The sequence below is a fragment of the Diabrotica undecimpunctata genome, chromosome 4 (genome assembly GCF_040954645.1).
Source record: "Diabrotica undecimpunctata isolate CICGRU chromosome 4, icDiaUnde3, whole genome shotgun sequence".
Lineage (NCBI taxonomy): Eukaryota > Metazoa > Arthropoda > Insecta > Coleoptera > Chrysomelidae > Diabrotica > Diabrotica undecimpunctata.
Genome location: NC_092806.1, coordinates 34,508,419 through 34,528,416, shown reverse-complemented (window position 1 = coordinate 34,528,416; position 19,998 = coordinate 34,508,419). Strand labels below are relative to the sequence as shown.

At 34.9% G+C, this 19,998-nt stretch overlaps 1 protein-coding gene across 1 annotated transcript in view; it reads left to right on the top strand.

The window, feature by feature from the left end:
* Positions 1 to 17,743: 17,743 nt before the first annotated feature.
* The window catches only part of mlt (tubulin folding cofactor E like protein mlt), a 66,556-nt gene continuing 64,301 nt past the window's right edge, over positions 17,744 to 19,998 (top strand). Inside the window, exon 1 of the mRNA XM_072529336.1 lies at positions 17,744 to 18,040. The gene's annotated coding sequence lies outside the window, so the exon portion shown is untranslated. The remainder of the gene's footprint in view (positions 18,041 to 19,998) is intronic.

Here is a 19,998-nt window from a genome sequence, read left to right as displayed (position 1 = left end):
TGATGTTTGATGCTTGTATTTTGGCTTTCGTTGTTTTCTCCAGATACGTTGTTGGGTCTGTTGCGATTTTTTGATATGCACTATCGTTTAGAATGTTTTTTATTTTTGTGTCGTAGTCTTCAATGTTCATTATGACAGTAGCGTTACCCTTGTCAGCTGGAAGAACGATAATGTCTTTGTTTTGTTGTATATTCTTCAAGGCTTTCTTTTCTTCGTAAGTTAGATTCTTTTTCGGAGGCTTGGCTGTTCTTAATATTTGTGATACGTCTTGTCTAATAATCTCGGCTGTTTCTGATGGTAATTTAGTGATAGTCGTTTCCACTTCGCTAATGATGTTTTCGATGGGAATACGTGTCGGTGCAATAGCAAAATTAAACCCTTTGGAAAGGACACTATTTGTAGCTTCATCCAAAGTAAGATTTGAGAAATTGTAGACTAAATTACTGGATTCTGTTGTTGGTAGTTCCTTATTCTTTGGTCGTTGTTGTAGTATCAATTTCTCAAACTTTTTGATTTGTTTTTTCTTGGTGAGATCAGCATCTGTCTCCGATCGAAAGTTTGTGAGTTTGTCGAAGATGTTCCACATAATCGGATGTACTTTGTTACTTAGTGTGAGATATAGCTTTAGCAACTCTGAATTTACTTTATCGATGTCTCGTCTGGAATCTTGAATTGCTTCTCTAGTAAGTGCTAGACTTGCCCTTTTTAAAATATTCTTAGTTTTATGGTTGTTTTTGTGGAAACTTAACTTCATACAAGTGGGTATTATGGCTTCATCGCGGCAGCGTTCTAAAAAGGTTAGGTTACAAAGTAACTTACCTCGCTTTGACCGTAGTTTTTCATATCGTCTAAGGTCTCGTAGAATTTCCTCCCCGTAGAGGTTAATTATATTGAATTTGAAATTTCCGCGGGAGCTATATGTGGTTTCAGTTGTTTTCCGGGTTTGACTCCGCGTTAAATATTTTTGGTTTTTAGAAAAACCATTGTTTTGACGACGTTTCGGTAAGGTCACACTTGCCATTGTCAAGTCAGATTCTGCTTCGTCTTGATGTTACAGGCGAACTGATTTCTCGGTCGCTGCACGCTGAGTTTAAATATCTTGTTGCGCTTCTTGTCATTGGTCCTGTGCGCAGAGTGGGCGTGGTCTTCTTCGCTATTTTAATTTTTTAAAACAAGAACAAGCACAAGAACAAGAACGCAAGCCACTTTATCGACCGTATCAAGGACGTTATTCTGGAACCTGAACACTTATTAGTGAGCTTTGATGTAATCTCATTATTCACCAATGTCCCAGTAGAAGAAACATTAGAAATTATACATAGAAAATATCCAATACCACAGGATACACTAAACTTAACGAGGCATTGCTTAAACAACACCTACTTCATCTACAAGGACCAGAGGTACAAACAAGTCGAAGGAGCACCGATGGGTTCACCACTGTCCCCCGTAATAGCCAACCTTTTTATGCAAGATATGGAATCAAAAGCAATAGAAACAGCAGAGCATAAACCCAAACTGTGGCTTAGGTATGTTGACGACACATTTATTATCTGGACGCACGGAGAAGAGAAACTTAATAAATTTCTACAACACATTAACAGTATCCATCCAAAAATACAGTTTACCATGGAACGGGAGAATAACCAACAACTTCCATTCCTAGATGTGTTAGTTATTAAGAAAGAAGATGGAAGCATAGGACATACAGTATACCGAAAACCAACCCATACTGACAGGTACTTACACGCAGACTCACACCATCATCCTGCACAATTAAATTCGGTAATAAAAACCTTAATAACAAGATCTGAGAAACTGGCAGATGAGGACCATAAGAATGAAGAAATGCACAAAGTCAAAACAAGTCTAAGAAAAAATGGTTTCTCCATGTTCATGATTGAAAAAGCACATAAATCCCGAAACAACAGCAAAGATCCAGAAAAAGAAGAAAAACCAGTCGGTAAAACTATCCTGCCCTATATAAAGGGTACGACAGACAAAATCAGCAGAGTTCTAAGAAAAAACAAAATAGAAACTATTTTTAACACCGACAGAAAAATAGCAACCATATTACCATCAGCAAAAACAAAAGTTGCATTAGAAAATCAAGGCGTATACAGGATCCCGTGTGAAGACTGCGATAAATCGTACATCGGACAAACAAATCGAAGGATACAGGTTAGACGCGAAGAACATCGAAACGCCATCGAAAGAAAAGAAAAAACTTCATCCCTAGCACAACATGTCATAAACACAGGACATAAAATAGACTTAAATGGAACAACAATGCTAGCCAACATCGAAAATAAGGCCAAACGTGTAATCAGAGAAGCCATAGAGATCGAAAAACATCCGAAAAATTTAAACACCAGAGATGATGCCCAAAGACTCCCAAATACGTGGAAAACAATTCTGCAGAAAAACGTAAAAATTAAAATAGCGAAGAAGACCACGCCCACTCTGCGCACAGGACCAATGACAAGAAGCGCAACAAGATATTTAAACTCAGCGTGCAGCGACCGAGAAATCAGTTCGCCTGTAACATCAAGACGAAGCAGAATCTGACTTGACAATGGCAAGTGTGACCTTACCGAAACGTCGTCAAAACAATGGTTTTTCTAAAAACCAAAAATATTTAACGCGGAGTCAAACCCGGAAAACAACTGAAACCATATATATATATATATATATATATATATATATATAAACTTTGGAGTGCTATGGTTCTGAAGATTTTAAAATCAATTTTGTGACCCCTATGAAGATGGTGTTAACCTAGAGCTGAAAATGAGTCGGTATTGCGAACAGAAATGGAATGTCCATAAATCCTATTTTGGATTCTACGATTTGTTTGGCCTATATAGGATCGGGAGCAGTCTGCACAAGGAATTTCATGAACTCCGTGTTGTTCATTTGGAATGTTGTATTTGATTGATCGGACAAGAGATGAAAGTTTTTGTTGGGAGTAAATATTGTTTTTATTCCTCTTGATTTAAGTTTGTCGATTTTGTTAGTGATACCTTTGATGCAAGGAAGGAAAGCTTTCGTATGATGAGGGTTTGAGTCTTTTGGTTGAGATTTAGTAAGAGATTGATGTCTGTGGATGCTCCTATTGATGTGATTTTCGCGGTAACCGTTTTGAATGGGGAAGTTTAAAACAAGCCCAACATGACGCGGTTCAACCCGGAAGACTGTTGACTGTTGTATATATTAATTCCTGTAAAACTACTAGGATTAATTTATATATATATATATATATATATATATATATATATATATATATATATATATATATATCAGGGCTTTGTCTCTTCCCCTAAAACTACGTCTAGTTAAATGCTACATTTTTCCGATCTTACTGTATGGTGTGGAGGCCTGGACGCTGACGGAGACGCTCACGAGAAAACTAGAAGCATTCGAAATGTGGGTGTACCGACGCATTCTTCGTATATCCTGGACCGAACATGTCACCAACACAGAGGTAACCCAAAGAATCGGAAAGGAGAAAGAAATCGTGAATACAATTAAACAAAGAAAGCTTGAATATCTAGGCCACATATTGAGACACGATAAGTACCGTCTACTGCAATTGATTGTCCAGGGAAAAATAGACAGTAAGCGAGGGCCAGGCAGGAGAAGACACTCGTGGCTCCAAAATCTGAGGAAGTGGTTCGGGCTCACATCGGTCGAACTATTCAGAAGCGCCGCAAATAAGATCAGAATTGCCATGTTAATAGCCAACGTTCGCAACGGACAGGGCACTTGAAGAAGAAGAATGTATATATATACCTATGTTTAATTTTATATGTTTATATAAAATATGTTTTAAAGGAAAATATAAAAATCCATATTGCATAACATTGTTACCTCGTACATTCATCTCACATAACTTGACAAGCTCTTGAAATGCGCCCCAATTCTGTGCACAAAAATCACAAGTTGTAGTTTAAAAATAGCATTTGTGCTAAAAGTGTTCTTTTCCTGACCTATAACAGTCTCACTACCATTGGCTCACTGCCCTATATTTTACGGTTGGATGTTGTTTTACGTTCATTACGTTGGCACAAAAATGAAAACGTTACCTTGGCTTTTGACTATTATATTGGGTGAATTTTTGATCCGTTTACATTCTCCGAATGACCATCAACCCATTAAGAAATGAAAAGGAAATTATTTGCTTTGCTTATTAACTATTGAATATAATGGTTCGGTATTGCATTAACTTAAATTTTTAAATAAGAGTTTTGATATTTAGATAAAATAATTACAGTCCGCCGAAAAACATGTTAATAGATATTAATTATTCTCCTTATCGAGCCGTCTTCTTTCAAATTTTGGCTAACCTAATTATTTTAATCGTCTCAAACGTGGATGAAGGGTCCAGTGCCTATAAGTTCATATATACTAGTAAGAACATCTATAATTACGCTGAGTTCAGTTTTTTGAAACCCCAAAGTAGTTTATCGTAGCCAGTAGTATGTAACAACCGTTTTGTTTGTCTTCGGCGTGGAATATTTTTCTAGTAGGCTACACTTCTAAAGTGCTTTTTTACTTTCAGGTATCTTTCAATTTGTAGCTTTTTGGTGTACCGCTTAATGATTCTGGTTTGATGAAAGGAGCGCTAGCCCCATCTTTAGAAATATTATCAGCAATCTTTTTACCACTAATTCCCTTATAACCTGGAACCCATAAGAAAGTTACTTTATTGTGCTTAATTTTGTGTATCAGTAGTCGCACATGGTCTACTACACCGGTCAGAAAAATAGTTCTCTTGATGCATTTTGTTTAAATTTTAATAAAATAATCTACTGTTTGTAGTTTTTTTAACATTATTTATTATTATTGACATATTTTGTTTATTTACGTAGCACAAAAAATAGTCAACACACAATTTTTTTAATAGTTTGATTTATTTTTTTTTACTAATCAAATTACAATTAATTTAAAATTAGAACATAACATATTAGTCTTCAAAAACTATCTTAAACAAAAATAAAACATTATTTCACTAAGACTTATCATAAAAAAATATAAGAGATGGCAAAAAACATAATAAAATTTAGCCGGAATATTGTTACAGTAATTGTAAATTGGATTTAGATGTTCCAAACAAAGATACTTTTTACAAATCGAACAAAAATATTTCGTTTTTTGATTTTTTTTCCATCCACAGTTACCACACCTCCCAATTACTCCCGGAGTTCTTTAAACTGGCACGACATCTTCATCCAAATGGCAGATCTCTTTTAGTCGAATCCTTATTGTCTGGGGTATATAGAGATTTTGGCTTCGATTCTTTTGATGGTTAAGTCTAAATGCTAAATTTGTCAAAATTTCTCGTCGGGTCTTTGTGGAATTTCGAATGTTACAATTGTAAATAACAAAGGAATTTATTGCTGTAATATTTAAAAGGCTGTACAAAACGACCATAGGCCATCTTCTACTACATCGTACCACATCTTATTATGCATCTTATTATATATTAATTTACGGTATTAACAACGCTTTTTGTGCTGTTATATGCTAACATGATTTCAGGTTTTCTAGTTACAGGATCAACGACGTCCCCATAGTGCATAGTGGAATATAACAGAACGTTTTTGTTTTTTGGTTTATATGACACTAGTGTTCCTCTTGAACCAAACCCAAATATACTAGAGCCAATAGGCCGTCTTTGATTGTAGAGAAATATGCAGGAATTTCTCTTCTATTTGCTTTTATTGTTCCCAAGAGAGTTAAACCATTTTCCTTCAAGCTTATACCAAGATCAACGCTGGTGTACCAATTTTCTGTGATAACATTTCTCTTAGATACGTAGAGATGTTGATAGGCTCGTCACGCCACTGTCTTGGTACTAGTGTCTAGATAGTATGGACTATGTATGTTATGGGTATAAAATAACTTCGCTTCAGACAGTGCAAATATTTTTATATCGTATCTATTGGGTTTGCTTGGTATGTACTGGCGGAATGAACAAAGTCCTCTAAACGTCCTCAACTTTTCATCCACGTTTACGTATTGCAAATGGAAGAAACATTTTTTTCTGATTTTAGTTCCACGTGGTAATAAGATCTCTTATTGGCGCTAATTTATTTAAATTAACTCTATCATTCCTTGTATTGATATCAGTAGTTCGCATGTACCTTAATAAATTTATGAATCTCGTGATGTTCATTGTTAGTCGTAAAACCTCTATACCAGCGCCGTCCGTTTTCCACAAGTCTGTTGTATTAAGGTGACTTGCCTTTCTTATACCTGCAAGATATAAGAGATCTAAAAGGGCACGAATTTAATCAATGTTTGTTGGGTATATCGCTATCGCGACTGAACTTCTGCTTTTCTGTTTTTATTTTTGTATTAGTCCCATCAACAATTATTTGCAACATATCAGTATCAAATGAATTGTTTCAGATATCTAAAATATCGGATTTCTGTCTGACACATTGTTTTGAACCCGGAAGCTGCAGAACAATATTTTCACTTCGAGTTCTGACGTTCTTAGGGGCAATTTGCTTAGCACATTTTATTATCTTTGCATGGACCAGTGGCATTATCTGTCTCATCTTATAATTCCAAATTTTCCTGTTTCCTGTTTCCATTCCTTGATGGAATCGAGCAGAAACTTTGGTTTCAAGAGAAGAAATCTCGTTAAAAACTTAGTTTTTTAGGGAAGCGATGTCGCCGGAAAACTTCGAAATATCGCCAGAAACATTGTTCTCTAATGATGCGATGTCCGGAAACTTTCTAAAGAAGCGATGTCGCCGGAAACTTTGTTCTCTAATGATGCGATATCACCAGAAACTTTCGAAATCGACGAGATAACAGCAGCATGTTTGTCTTTAAATATTTAAGTTTCCGGGTCCAAACCCTCTTCCGCCAAAGCGTTCTTTAGTCGTTGGACTAAATTAGACTTTTTTCCGGTAGAAGCTAATTCTCTGTCCTCGAGATGTCTTCTTAAATTCGTAACTGTGAGCTCATAAATCGTAGTCATTTTCACAATTTATTTAAAATATCTTATTTCTAACACCACTGAACTGTGTTTATAAATTTATTTTATTAACTTTATTTATTATAAAAATGTTCTACAATTGACATCACTTCATGAGTTTATTTACATACATTTATTTATTTAATCTACATAGAAAACACTTAAATATTAATTAATTTACACTTATATAATTTATTTAAAACATTCACACCGGTTACAATTTAAATAGCCGCGCGAACAATTTATTAATTATATTAGCACTTGTTTTTGTCTGTCCTTTTAAATCTCAAATCGTCCGTTTTATACCTGATTGTTTATCTAAAGTTCCGCCGGCTACTTTAACCTTCGGTCGGGTCGGAACGATATTATTCGATCCTCATCTGGAAAATTCCAATAGCAGGTATAAGCGACGACTCGGTATGACTCACATTTATCGTAACAATATAAATGTATATAAATAATTTGACAAAAAGAAATTATAGGAAATCATATTGGCAACAACTTTAGTCCCTACCATTTTGGTTGGTTGCTGGAAAAATTGCAAATAGCGAAGATATTGAGCAAAACGGTTCTCCTTTAAATTTAAGGTGGCGTGGAACGCAACGGCTGGATTTAGTAGGGATTTAAAATTGTACTACTATTGACCAACCTAAAGGTTCGAATAATAAAATTTGAGGCAGCTCGCCATGCAAGGTTAGGTCTTTTTTCGTCTAATCCGACTGGACTATTTAAGTAAGTAAGATAACTAATAATATAACTAAAATATGGTGCCCAAGAAAACAATGTAGTGATTAACGTACAATCACGTTAATATGGATAAACAATCTTATGGATCATATTGACCCGACGCCAGATGTTGAGAAAAATAAAGAGTAACAGCACTGCATGTTAAGTGCTATGTTTGCCTTTTCTACTATTCGGAATGAAAGCCATGACGTTTTTACGAATGTAAATAGGTTTTTTGATTGAGATCAGTAACACTTTCAACAGATTTTACATTTTTTTTAACGTAGAGCAAAAAAAATTGGTATGCTCGTAAAGGGAATGAAAATATCTAAAAAACTTATGTTCCATTTGCTCCTCCCCCTTATTCTGCAATAAAGAAGCTTTACTACCGAACTTAATCTTTTCGCTCAATGTGTTCATTTTAATTTGTAAATTTTAATGAGTTAATTTTCTATTAGAATAACCGTAAGAAAATTTCTCATAAAACTAATTGATCACGGACGCTTTCTTGCAATTAAGGAAAAGTAAAATCTTCGGAATGTCACACTATAAATAACTCCTTAAAAACAAACTGAACACACATTTAATTATAGACAGTAAGTTCTCAGTAAAGAAAACTATATAAGATAACAAATAAAGAAACTAGTTCCACGTTCTCAGATAGAGGACTGTTGACCTTTATTAGTGCTTACTCGCATTTTGTGCTCGCAGTCTGGAGGTGCATTATTTTCCAAGTATTTATGTCGTACTTGTTGACTAAATGAAATAAACATTAGTAAGTTAGTAAGAGGAAGTTATTATCACCATTTTGCAATCTACATTTACTTTCATTGCATAAATATTTGTATTAATAATTATTATTAACGAGTTTTGCTCTAATTTCGGAAATTTAGACATTTTCTTTGAAATTTTATACGTAGGCCATTTACGTTAGTTTTGACCAAGATGTAAAGGAGTATAAGTTTGAGTAAATGTCGTTCAAAGTTGAGCCTTCACTGTAATTGCCATGCTTTTTAATGCTAGTTTTTCTTCTCTGGTTTAGTAACTGTGGGCATTATTATTATTATTGGTAACAAAAAATAATAATTTTATTGACTTTACTCATTTTGGAGCTATTTTTATGTTGCTAAGTAGCACGCACCCTTTTACTTCTAAGAAATGTAACATAAAGGTAAAAAATGTAAAAAGATCATAAAGTTTTTGTACAAATTTATTCTTTACCATAACCCTAATACATAAATAACGTATGAATTATCGACATCAGTGTCGTTGTTGATCATAATGTCACAGATTGATCAAAAGTCGTGGTAAATTAGAGGTACGTAGTTGAGTAACTGTTGAAGATCTGCCAGGAGTTTAAACCTCTTTCTCACCCTGTCTAGGGTATCTTGAATGTCGGTTTTCCAATTCTCCCAAATAGAAAAAGAGTTTCTGAGAATAAGGTCTTCTCCTAACAGAGTTATCCGGCCATGAACATCGCGACAATTGGAGGATTTGAATAAGATTAGTTGTGTTTTGGATGTGTGTACTGCATCATCGGTATAGCATACTATGCTATGCCGATGATGCAGTACTAATTGCTGATAACGAAGATAACCTACAAAGGCAGCTCCACACCTTCAATATCACAGCAAACAAACTTAATATAAGAATATCAGTAGAAAAAACTAAATGTATAGTGATCAGTAAAGAGCCGCGTAGATGCAAACTAGAAATAGACGGCAAAATTGTAGAACAAGTAATAAAATTCAATTACCTAGGAGTAGAGATCACTAGTGACAGGGATATAAGAACAGAGACCACAAGGCAAGCATCAAAAGCGGCAAGAGTAAGTGGTTGCCTCCGAGAAACCATATGGAGAAACAAATATCTGACCATGGAAAGCAAAATGAAAGTATACAAGACAACAGTAAGACCAATCCTAACATATGCAATACAATGCATGCATAACAAATCAACAATATCGAAATGAAAGTATTAAGATCAATAGCGGGCATATCATTAAGAGACAGACAAACCAACAGAAGTATACGCGAACAATGCAAAATTCAAAATATTAACAGGTGGATAAAAACAAGGAAAAAAAACTGAAACGAACATGTAAACCGAATGGGACCAGATAGATTAGCGAACATCTGTAAAAACAACAAGCCGTATAGCAGAAGACCAGTTGGAAGGCCGCCAAAAAGGTGGAAAAATAATGTACAGTCAACAACGACTGAAACAGAATAAGAGGCAGACAAACACGAATAATCCTAGTCGCGCGAAGAAGAAGAAGAAGAAGTGTTTTGGAGGCGTTTATGGTCACTCTCCATTTATTGCACCACCTAATAACTCGGTCTAAGTAGTTTTGTGCTCTTTCGAATACAGACAATTGTCCACGCTCTTTGTGTGGCCCTGACGTGAGGAGTGCAGTGTCATTCGCATATAGAATAAGGGTTTTCGATCTATGCAGCGGGCAGGGGATGTCACTATTGTAGACTGTGTATAATATTGGAGCAAGAATTGAGCCCTGGGCTAGTCCAGCTTGTGGAGTAAAGGGTGTGGATAAAATATCGCCAACTTTGATCCTGATCGTCCGATTGGAGAAATAGGAATTCATCAGTTTAACGGAAGGTGTCAGCAATCTATCAAGGTCGAGTTTTTCGATCAGGTCTGTGTGCCAGACCTGATCGAACGCCTTCTGGACGTCTAGGAATAATTCTAGTCTAGGAAGAATTCTACGAGTCTTTCCTTAAGGATCCTCTCGTAGACTTTACCTAGGGTACTCAGTAGAGAAGTAGGTCTATACGATTCAGGGTTGGTTAGGGGTTTCCCTTGTTTGGAAATCATAACTATGCTGGCCACTTTTCATGGAATTGGAAAATAGCTCAGCGTAAGACATGCATTGATTATGTTGGTGAGCAACGGGACAATATTCTCCGGAAGATTTTTAAGGCATCTTCTATGGATGTCATCTGGGCCAGGAGATGTGTTTTTTCCAATGTTACACATCTGCCCAAAATTTTATATCTCCGCGTTCAATTTTAAAATACTAACTATGCTGGCCCGTATTAGACATATCATATAATGTATTTATTACAAAAGTATTACTTTTTAGTTTAATATCTCATTTATTTATTATTACTCAAAATGTTCACAGATTAGTTGTTTCTAGAAGTGAACGATTCCAATTTTTGCGTTCCTCGAAAGTTAGTGTGGGTTCCATGGCACCCGCGGAACCCGCTGTGGCCACGTCTATGAGAACAGTTAGTATGTATGTGTCGCCCAGTTCCATAATCAGTTAAATCCAAAATTTAAAAAAATGGACGTTATGATTTCAATGAATTCTTTGTTAGTCTCCTTACATGTGTGTATCTTCAAACTGTTCCAAACTCAGTTACATTGCGTTGAAAATACCGGCTGAAAAGTTCGGACTGTTCCAAAAGCAGTTAAATGTATTCGGTGGTCGGTTTCAAAACCAGTTAAATCTGTCACGGTGTCAAAACAAGTTAAAAGAAATACTAAACCCACATGACCATGAGTTCGGTGCCACAGCCACTGTTAGTTACAAATCGACCACCGAAGCAGGTAGTTAAACATTTTTTGTGAGAAATAGAAGCGCTTGTATTGTAGTATTGAGACAAACCTAAAAGCATAAAACTATTTTTTTTTTCAAAACATTAAAATAAACCATAACAGGTGCTTTTACTGGACGATACAGTTCTTAATATCATGGAGGGGCCAGCGGAAAATCCTGAAATCGTTGATAATGTTGAAGTAATAGCAGAGGCAACTGGTTCTTTGGCTAAAAAACGAAAAAGCAATCCTTCCACTTGGAAAAAAACCATTGCAAAAGTATCTAGGCAAGTTAATTGTAATTATTATAATTAAAATTTATACAGTGTTTCGTCAATATGCCAACAACCTTCATTATTTTACAGTGACGTAGAAGTTATTGGGATAAAAACCCAAAATTTACTCTGTATCTGCGCCTCTGGAAATGATCAATTTAGAAAAAAATGCTTGTTTTATCAAGTAGTACTAGTATACAAACTTTCATCATATCTACAGTAGGTACTAAAATTTTAAGAGATATCGGCAAACAATACAAAAAAAGTATCTCAACAACGACACATTTTGAATGGTATGTTAACATAACCATTTTTAATGTTTTTTAGAGGTATACTTTTATCCCCTGAAATTTATTGGCACATTTACGAGACACCTTTTATAATCCGTTATTATTCGTCTTTACTTATACCTTTAGATTCAGGCTAATCTTTCCTAAACTCTCATAACGTCAACTACAGCGAAAGCGATTAGGTAACTGAAAGTGTAACAAATTTGTTTTTTTAGGCACCGTCCAAAGGGATTTCCTCAAATGCCAAACTGCAAACATCCAAGCAAAAGCAAGTATCGATGCTCAGAGCTTTCCTTGCAAGACGTAACAAAAATCCATCGCAGATATTACAAAGATGCGGACCTACAATCGAAGACACAATTTATTCTGCAACATGTTATGGTTTTTTCTGCAAAAAGAACCCGGATTCCAGAACGTACCTCAAAAAGAATGGTAAGCACTAGTTTCTACTTACCTAAGCAAAGACACAATAAAACAGAAAATATTAAAGTGTGTCGAGCGGCATTACTTGCAATACTCCAAGAAAGTCGAAACCGGGTGCAGTTACTTTGCCAAAAATTTCTTCAGACAGGTGTACTCCCATCTGAAACTCGTGGAGGAGCCCGCCACGTTGAAAAGTTTAACACAAAGAAAGAAAGCATCAAAACTTTTATTAAATCTTTTGTACCAGTGCAGAAACACTACTGTAGAGCAAAGAACAAACACAGACAATATCTTCCGAGTGAACTGAGCATTAAAAAAATGTGGTATATGTACAGTGAGCAACATCCAACTCCCAAATTAACATGCAAGTATGATTTCTTCAGAAACGTGTTTGCCACCAATTTTAATATCGGGTTTGATGCCCCATACACTGATAAGTGTTCTACATGTATATGACTTGAATGCGAGACAGCAACCGAAAAGGATGGTGACAAACGAGCAGCTTTAAAATTGGAGTTGAAAGTCCATAAAGTTCGTGCTGAGAAATTTTATATGTTCTTACGAGAGAACAATGATAACGAGCTTGTGTTCAGCTATGACTGCCAAAAAAACTTGGTGTTGCCTAAAATACCTGATCAGGCTGCGTACTATAAGCGTCAGTTGTATCTTTATAACTTTGTTATATGTGAGGGGCACTCCAAAGCCACACGAAATTGCCACAACACATTCTCCTATCTTTGGACAGAAAACCAGTATCAAAAGGGATCCAATCAAATAGCATCTGCTTTGTACCATAGATTACAGAACTCGAACTTTGAAAATGTCACCACAGTCAAACTCTTTTCTGATGGTTGTGGGGGACAAAATAAAAACACCATTGTTGTTGGTATGCTTATCAGTTGGCTTATTAAGGATGCTCCTCGTAACGTGAATAAGGTGGTACTATACTTTCCTGTAGTCGGACATTCGTTCATCCCGCCAGACCGAGTCTTTGGAATTTTAGAACGACAGTTTCAAAATTTCAGTGTTATCAACAATCCAGACGAATACACTGATATCATTAAAAATACCTGTACTGTGATAAAGCTGGGTGCAGACTGCTCTGTCAGTAACTGGAAAAGTGTCACAGAAGCTGTGGTAAAACCTCCAGGACAGTGGCATTTCCAATTTCAAAAAGCTAAAAAATTCATTTTCACACGATCTACAAGAAATCCAAACACAGCTTTGATCCAAGGAGAGGCCAACTACAACTTTGAAACGGGTGAGCCCAAGTCAGTTTTAAAAAGAGGAAAAGTTTTCGGAAATCAAGCTGTTCCGGAAATACCAGAAGGTGTGGCAGTTAAAGACGCGAAAATTAAAGATATAAAGTGTTTATTGGATCTCCATTATGGAACAGACTGGAAAAACAACCAGAAGTTAAAGTTTTTTGAGGAAATGTTGCAACAACCAATCGATCCTGTAGATGACGAAGAAGATGATTTTGAACTGAATGCTGAGGACGAATCTATTGATTAAAAAAATAGACACCAAATACTATTAAAAAAATGTACGAATAAAACTTTTCAGTAAAAATTGCTTCATTATTGTAACAATCTAACTAAAGCAAAAATTTTGCCCTCACAACAATATAATACTATGACATAATAGTTTCAAAAGTAGTTAAATCCTATTACTGTTCCAAAATCAGCTATAATAAATTTTTAATATTTTACAGTGCCTACATTTTTTGTTTAATTTTATACAATTTTTATTAGGAAAAAGCTTTATTTTTTAATTTTTTTTTGATAACAACTTTATCACGTTCCCTATGACGGTAGGTACGCAACTAGTTATTGGCCTATTCCCACAAATTTTTTCAAGTGGATTTAACTGATTTTGGAAATGGGTGACTCGTATGTCATACCAAAATAATTTTTGGCGATTTTCTAGAAGCTATGGCAATTTGAAAACAGACATATCAAACAAAAAAATTGAAATAGTTTAAAGTTCTTTAAATATTGACCATCTTATATGTTTAGCAGTGGAAGTACCTAACTAATATCAGATTAATAAGTACCTATCTATTGTAGTTTACAAATATTTATGTGTATAGAAAACATTTAAGTCGAATGTCAATAAACACACAGTATCAGCTGTTATATTCAAATTAAAATAACAATGAATTAATTACGCAAAATCAAAATGGCAAGTATCTTGTGTTTTTCTATTTAAATGAGATACTTTTGTTACATGTCACTTAAATTAACAAAATCAAGGTCGTCGTAAGTTTGAACATTTTTTTCCTTATCGAATACAATCGCGTTTCTTTAATATTAATTAAATTTATTCAAATATCGGTATGGGAATGTGGCTTATACCGTTGACTTTGAACTGACCTACAATACAGCTTCTTTTTTCTAATATTTCTTTTACTATACAATTATCTATCGACTTGAATTCTCACCTTGAATTTAGATATTTTTTACGAATTAAAAACCGAAATATTGAATCGATGTGTTAAATAAAAATCTTAACAATTATTATTTGTTATTCTACTACAATAGTGGCACAGCATGTGTTGCAATATTGTTCGGTGATTTTCTGATTATTATGAAGAGCATCAACTTTTAGAAGATATACCAGGTTTTCTTATTATTCTTCTTCTAGTTGTACTAAAACTAGAAGATCCAGATCAAGTTTGAGAAAGGCACTCTGCCGAAACAGGTGTGATAAGATATTATAATAAATTTTGTGGAAGTTTGAAAACAACGTTTTCAGTAATTTATTGTTATATAAAATGCATTTCCATCAAATAACGGTCGAATCCATCAGTTAAATAAATAAATTATGACACGAAAGAATTTATCATAACAATAATATAGTATAGTTCCTATATCAAAAATATCCTAAATTGTTGTTACTATAATATTGTACAGACAGAAGGCAATGTCAGTTTAAAAATTACAAATAATAATAATAGTAATTCAAAAATAAGTAATATCCTTGATATTCCATATCTTTCTTCTTCAAGAACTTCAAGAACTACACTATTTCTGATCTAATTCACTTTCGGTATTTCCTATTAACATCATATTAATATTAAACTACAAACACCAAAGGATATTATCTTGAAATTTGCCTGCTATATAATCCAGCACTAAGTAGCCAAAATAGATAGTTCCTCTAGAGATGTCCTAGTACGAGTAGTTGTTACTTGCTTATATTTATCCCTCATTACTTCACTCATTTTTCTTGTTCAAGTGCCATCTCCATTATGGATGTTTTCAATCATCATGGACAATTTAACTTTTGAAGCAATTGCAGTAAAGACACGGTGTTTTTTTAATAAAAAAAGATAGCCAGCCATGAGGCTAAAAAGTGCAAAGGAAGATATTTTTGTCAAGCAGAAAGTTCAAAAAGTTTTAGTTTAAAATCGAAACTAATCCTATTTGCGATTTATAGGACATTGATGAATTTTCTCAAAATGTTTCCGCTGCAAATAAACATCTCAGACATGACATGATAGCAGTAATTCTAAAAACATGATAGCAGTAATAATACAGTACCTAATAAAATAAATGTGGCACGTGTTTTTAACGTGTCTTCTTCTCACTACACTCGGTAAGCCGAAGTGATATTTCGTTGCGTTGTGCCGTTCGTCGGTTTCGTGGTTCCGATAAGGCTTGCCTCCAACTTACCTCCAGCCCAATTGGATTTGAGGTCACTGTCAGACGAATAGTTTGACTGGAGCGGTACATATCTCAAAGAATAACAGGTATCCTAAGGCCAGCTCAACGAGAACAGAAACCTCGCTGGATCCTGATATTCACAAACTGGGACTGCTAAAACACGGCTCATCAATCCTTTCGGCTAGAACAGTTTTCAGCAAGAGGTGTCTGAACAGCTACTACAGGCATACCTGTACTGTAACGTGAACTCGGTTTAGACCGTCGTGAGACAGGTTAGCTCTATTCTACTGATAATGCGTCGTTGCGGTACTCGAGCAGGTAATGGTGCTATAAGCTACCATCCGTGGGATTATACCTGAACGCCTGTAAGACCGTGTCCTTTCGAGTAAAAGGTGGCAACGGAGATCCGTACGTTTAAAGGCTTAAAACAATGTGACTTTACTAGACAATCGTAGCTTACCACAATTGTCACACGAGTCCTTATTTCCATTGGGATTATTGGTTTACGGTACGATCGATGTCAGTCGACTCTGACGTTTAGACGGACGAACATGGCTATTATAATATTTTCGATGTTAAAACTCGTAATACATTGTCTCTAGATGAATTACATACCTGGCAGTGTTTTGTACAGTACAGTACAGTGTTTTCAGCAGTTTTCCATGCTGCGATCTATTTTGACGCAGCCCTAGATAGCTGGATAGATAGATACTTATAAACAGAGTTGAGAAATTTAAATATCTTGGAGCTCCCATAAACAGTGGGACTGCTACGAAGAAGTGAAGATAATTAAAGTATTTCTGGCAATAGCAATAAGATCTCTTAAAGTAAGATCGCTAAACCGTGTTGATATGATATAATGTGGTGTCTGAGAAGGCCACTTAAAATTATTCCATGGTTCGACCATATTACAATTGAAGAGGTCTTAAGAAGAGTTAACACCTAAAGAGAGCTTCTATCTTTAAACATCCAAAGGTCTCATGTTTAGGCCATATTATATATTAGAGTAGGTGATCGTCAAACTTAGAAATTTCATATACAACGTGGAGTTCGTCAGGAGACACCATATCACCGAAACTGTTCACTACGGCCACTACGCTTCTGAAATATATTTGTAAAAGGGCAAAACTGAGCGACAGGGGCATAAACATAAATGAAGAAAATCTTAGCCAACTGAGGTTTGTAGATAATATTGTGCTAATAACTGATAGAATAGATGAGGCCAAAGAACTTTTAAATCAGCTCTACCTTTCCTCGCTAGAAGGGGGATTGAAAATAAATACATCTACAACCCAGATAATGACAAATCTTGTAGTCAGCGAAGATCAGAAACAAGATCCATTGACCAGGTAATGGTCTATAAATAACTGGTTCACGAGATTCGCATAGGCAAAGATAACCTATGAACTATTTTAAACAATCGTGGTGATAGACAACACCCCCTTTCTTTTGAATATAATATTTGTCGGAAATCCAAGCAAGTCTTGCTTCATATTTTAATCTGAGAAAAACTATTCCAATAAATTCATATTTAGAACTTCTAAACTTCCTTTGTTAAGTTGATATTTTTTTTGCATAAATAATGTAATATTATTTTCAGAAAAACAGAATGACTAATTGTATGTAACAGATAAATAGCTTTCAAATCTAATCTGCTTCATCTAAGATTTTAATTTTAAGTGTAATTACATGATATTATGCATATTATTTCTTAATGAAATCGAATTGTTTAAAGATAAATATAATCTTGTTATTTATATTAGATATATTAAGTTGGATAGTGGGAGAAATCCAGTAATCTACATCAAGTAATAATATCAGCTGTTCGCGCGATACGAGCAGCATGACCAGCTGATCACAAAAACAAACGGCAGCGTTTCCCAGTGAGTTCGCGGCTAGCTGACAGTTCTCATCGCGCGTCAGAGTAGCTGTGTGTTCTTCTTTTTTAATTTGTTTGGGATCAATTACTGGCTTACGAACGATTTTCCAGAAACAACGTAGTGTTACGTGATTTCTGTGAGTTTGAAAAGTGATGCCAAAAACGTCAAAACGGCCGACGTTTATTCCTTGTGGACGTATTGACGTTCTTCCTTTGTTAAACAGAAACAGGTAAGCTAAAGCGCTCTCGGGAACTCCCGACTCTTATCGGTTTGTTATGTAAACTGTATTACTAATGCGTTTTCCGAGGTGAACGCTTGCGCGACGTTGCCTATGTTTGTTAAATGTTGTGATTTTGACGAATAATATTCGCTTGTTTTGCAAGGTCAAATAATATTTTGTTGCATAGAAACAAAAGTACAAGTACCTAACGTAATACAAAGGTTGCTAATACAAATGTACTTTATAATAATTTTATTTATAAAATCGTTGTATCAACAATTTTTTTATCATTTGACGATATACCTAGATAATGACACTCAATTTTAGATTTGTTATCTACATTATATCAATATGTACAATTGAAACATTGTGCAATTTTTTATTTAAATAAGAGGTTTTGAATAATCATACTAAATTATTCAAATACATTATCAGCAAATGTATTCGTCCATCTATATTTTTATCATTTTTGCATATATGTCAAGATAAATATTCAATTTTGATTAATTTTCGAGTTCTAATTTCACGGAGAATTTCATTTTTCCAGATTTTTAACTATTGTCCCTCAAGCCTCTATTTTGCGAACATTTATTTTGATGATAATTGAGTCACAGACTTTCAAATCGCACTCACACAAACTGTTCATTTTTTACATTTTTCAGGAAATGAGAAAAATTGCCACTCAATTATTAATAAACTGAAAAAAAAACACAAAATACGAAAAAAAGTATTTTTTGCTATCATTCTTCTTTTTGTGCACTCCATTACTGGAGGTTTGCGATTACTACATCAAAATGTAGTCTCTTCTTCGTCACTCTTAGTAATTTTTGAACGTTCATGCCCATCAAAGTTCTGATATTGCGAAGCCATGGTATGGCTCTTCTGGCTACTACCCTTTTTATTATTAATTTGCCCTATTTATAATTAACAACATGCTTTATTAGTTTTTTCAAAAAGAAATTTTTTATTGATGCATAAAATGTAGTTTGATTGTCCCTAAATGATAATGATAAAATAAAAATATGAACTGAAAATGCATTTATGCGTGTTTGGAAAGCAATATAGTAAAAAAAAAATCATATGACATGTATGTCGTCCTCCAGAAGACAGCAACACATTCTTCTCGCTTCTCTTCTTCTCAACATCAGTAGGGCTAGAATTTGCCTCTGGGGGGGGGGGGGGGCAGGTTGGTCACCAAATTTTTTTTATGATTTTACCTCCATTTTGAGTCCTTAAAATGTGTAAGTAACAGTGTCGGAATAGGGTCGGGGGGGGGGGTATTAACTCCCAAAACCCCCCCTGGGTACGCCACTGTCTCACACTGATCGCAGGTCTGGTCTTTTTCAGTTATATTTTCACGATACTGATCTTTCAAAATTGAATCTAACTGCAATCTAACTGAGATAAGTTAACTCTGGATCTAATGCCCATTCTTTGCCTGATAAATTAACTAAAAATTGTGATAAGCTATCCAGTGTTTTGTTCTAAACAGCATGCTTCGTTTTTTCGTCGGTTAAAATAAACTCGAAAACTTTTTAGAAGAGTCATCATTTCTGTACAAAACCTCTGTTTTATAAAAGATTTTATTTTCTCCAGCAGTTTGTTTGCCTCGAGTTATGATTATTCTTTTGTCTTCACTGATGCCTATAACTTGTTTGAGTCAAAGTGCTGAATGTTTTATGTCGCCCAGCTTGCGAATTTGTGTCTTAAAATAAATTTCATAACATTTGTCTGGTGACTTATACAAGCATGGACACGTAAGTCTAGCTCAACTTGACCAAAAACTCGACCAGCTGGCATAAACGAATGGCTACGAACGGGAAACGTTATTGTAATTATTTCAATAGTTATTGGGGCAATATTCAAAAGCCACAAGGTGAGTGCATGTACCATGTGAGAATTTTTATTCTGCTCCCACATCGGTCTGAAAACAATCTTAATCTGGGTCAAAATCAGTATTTTTTATA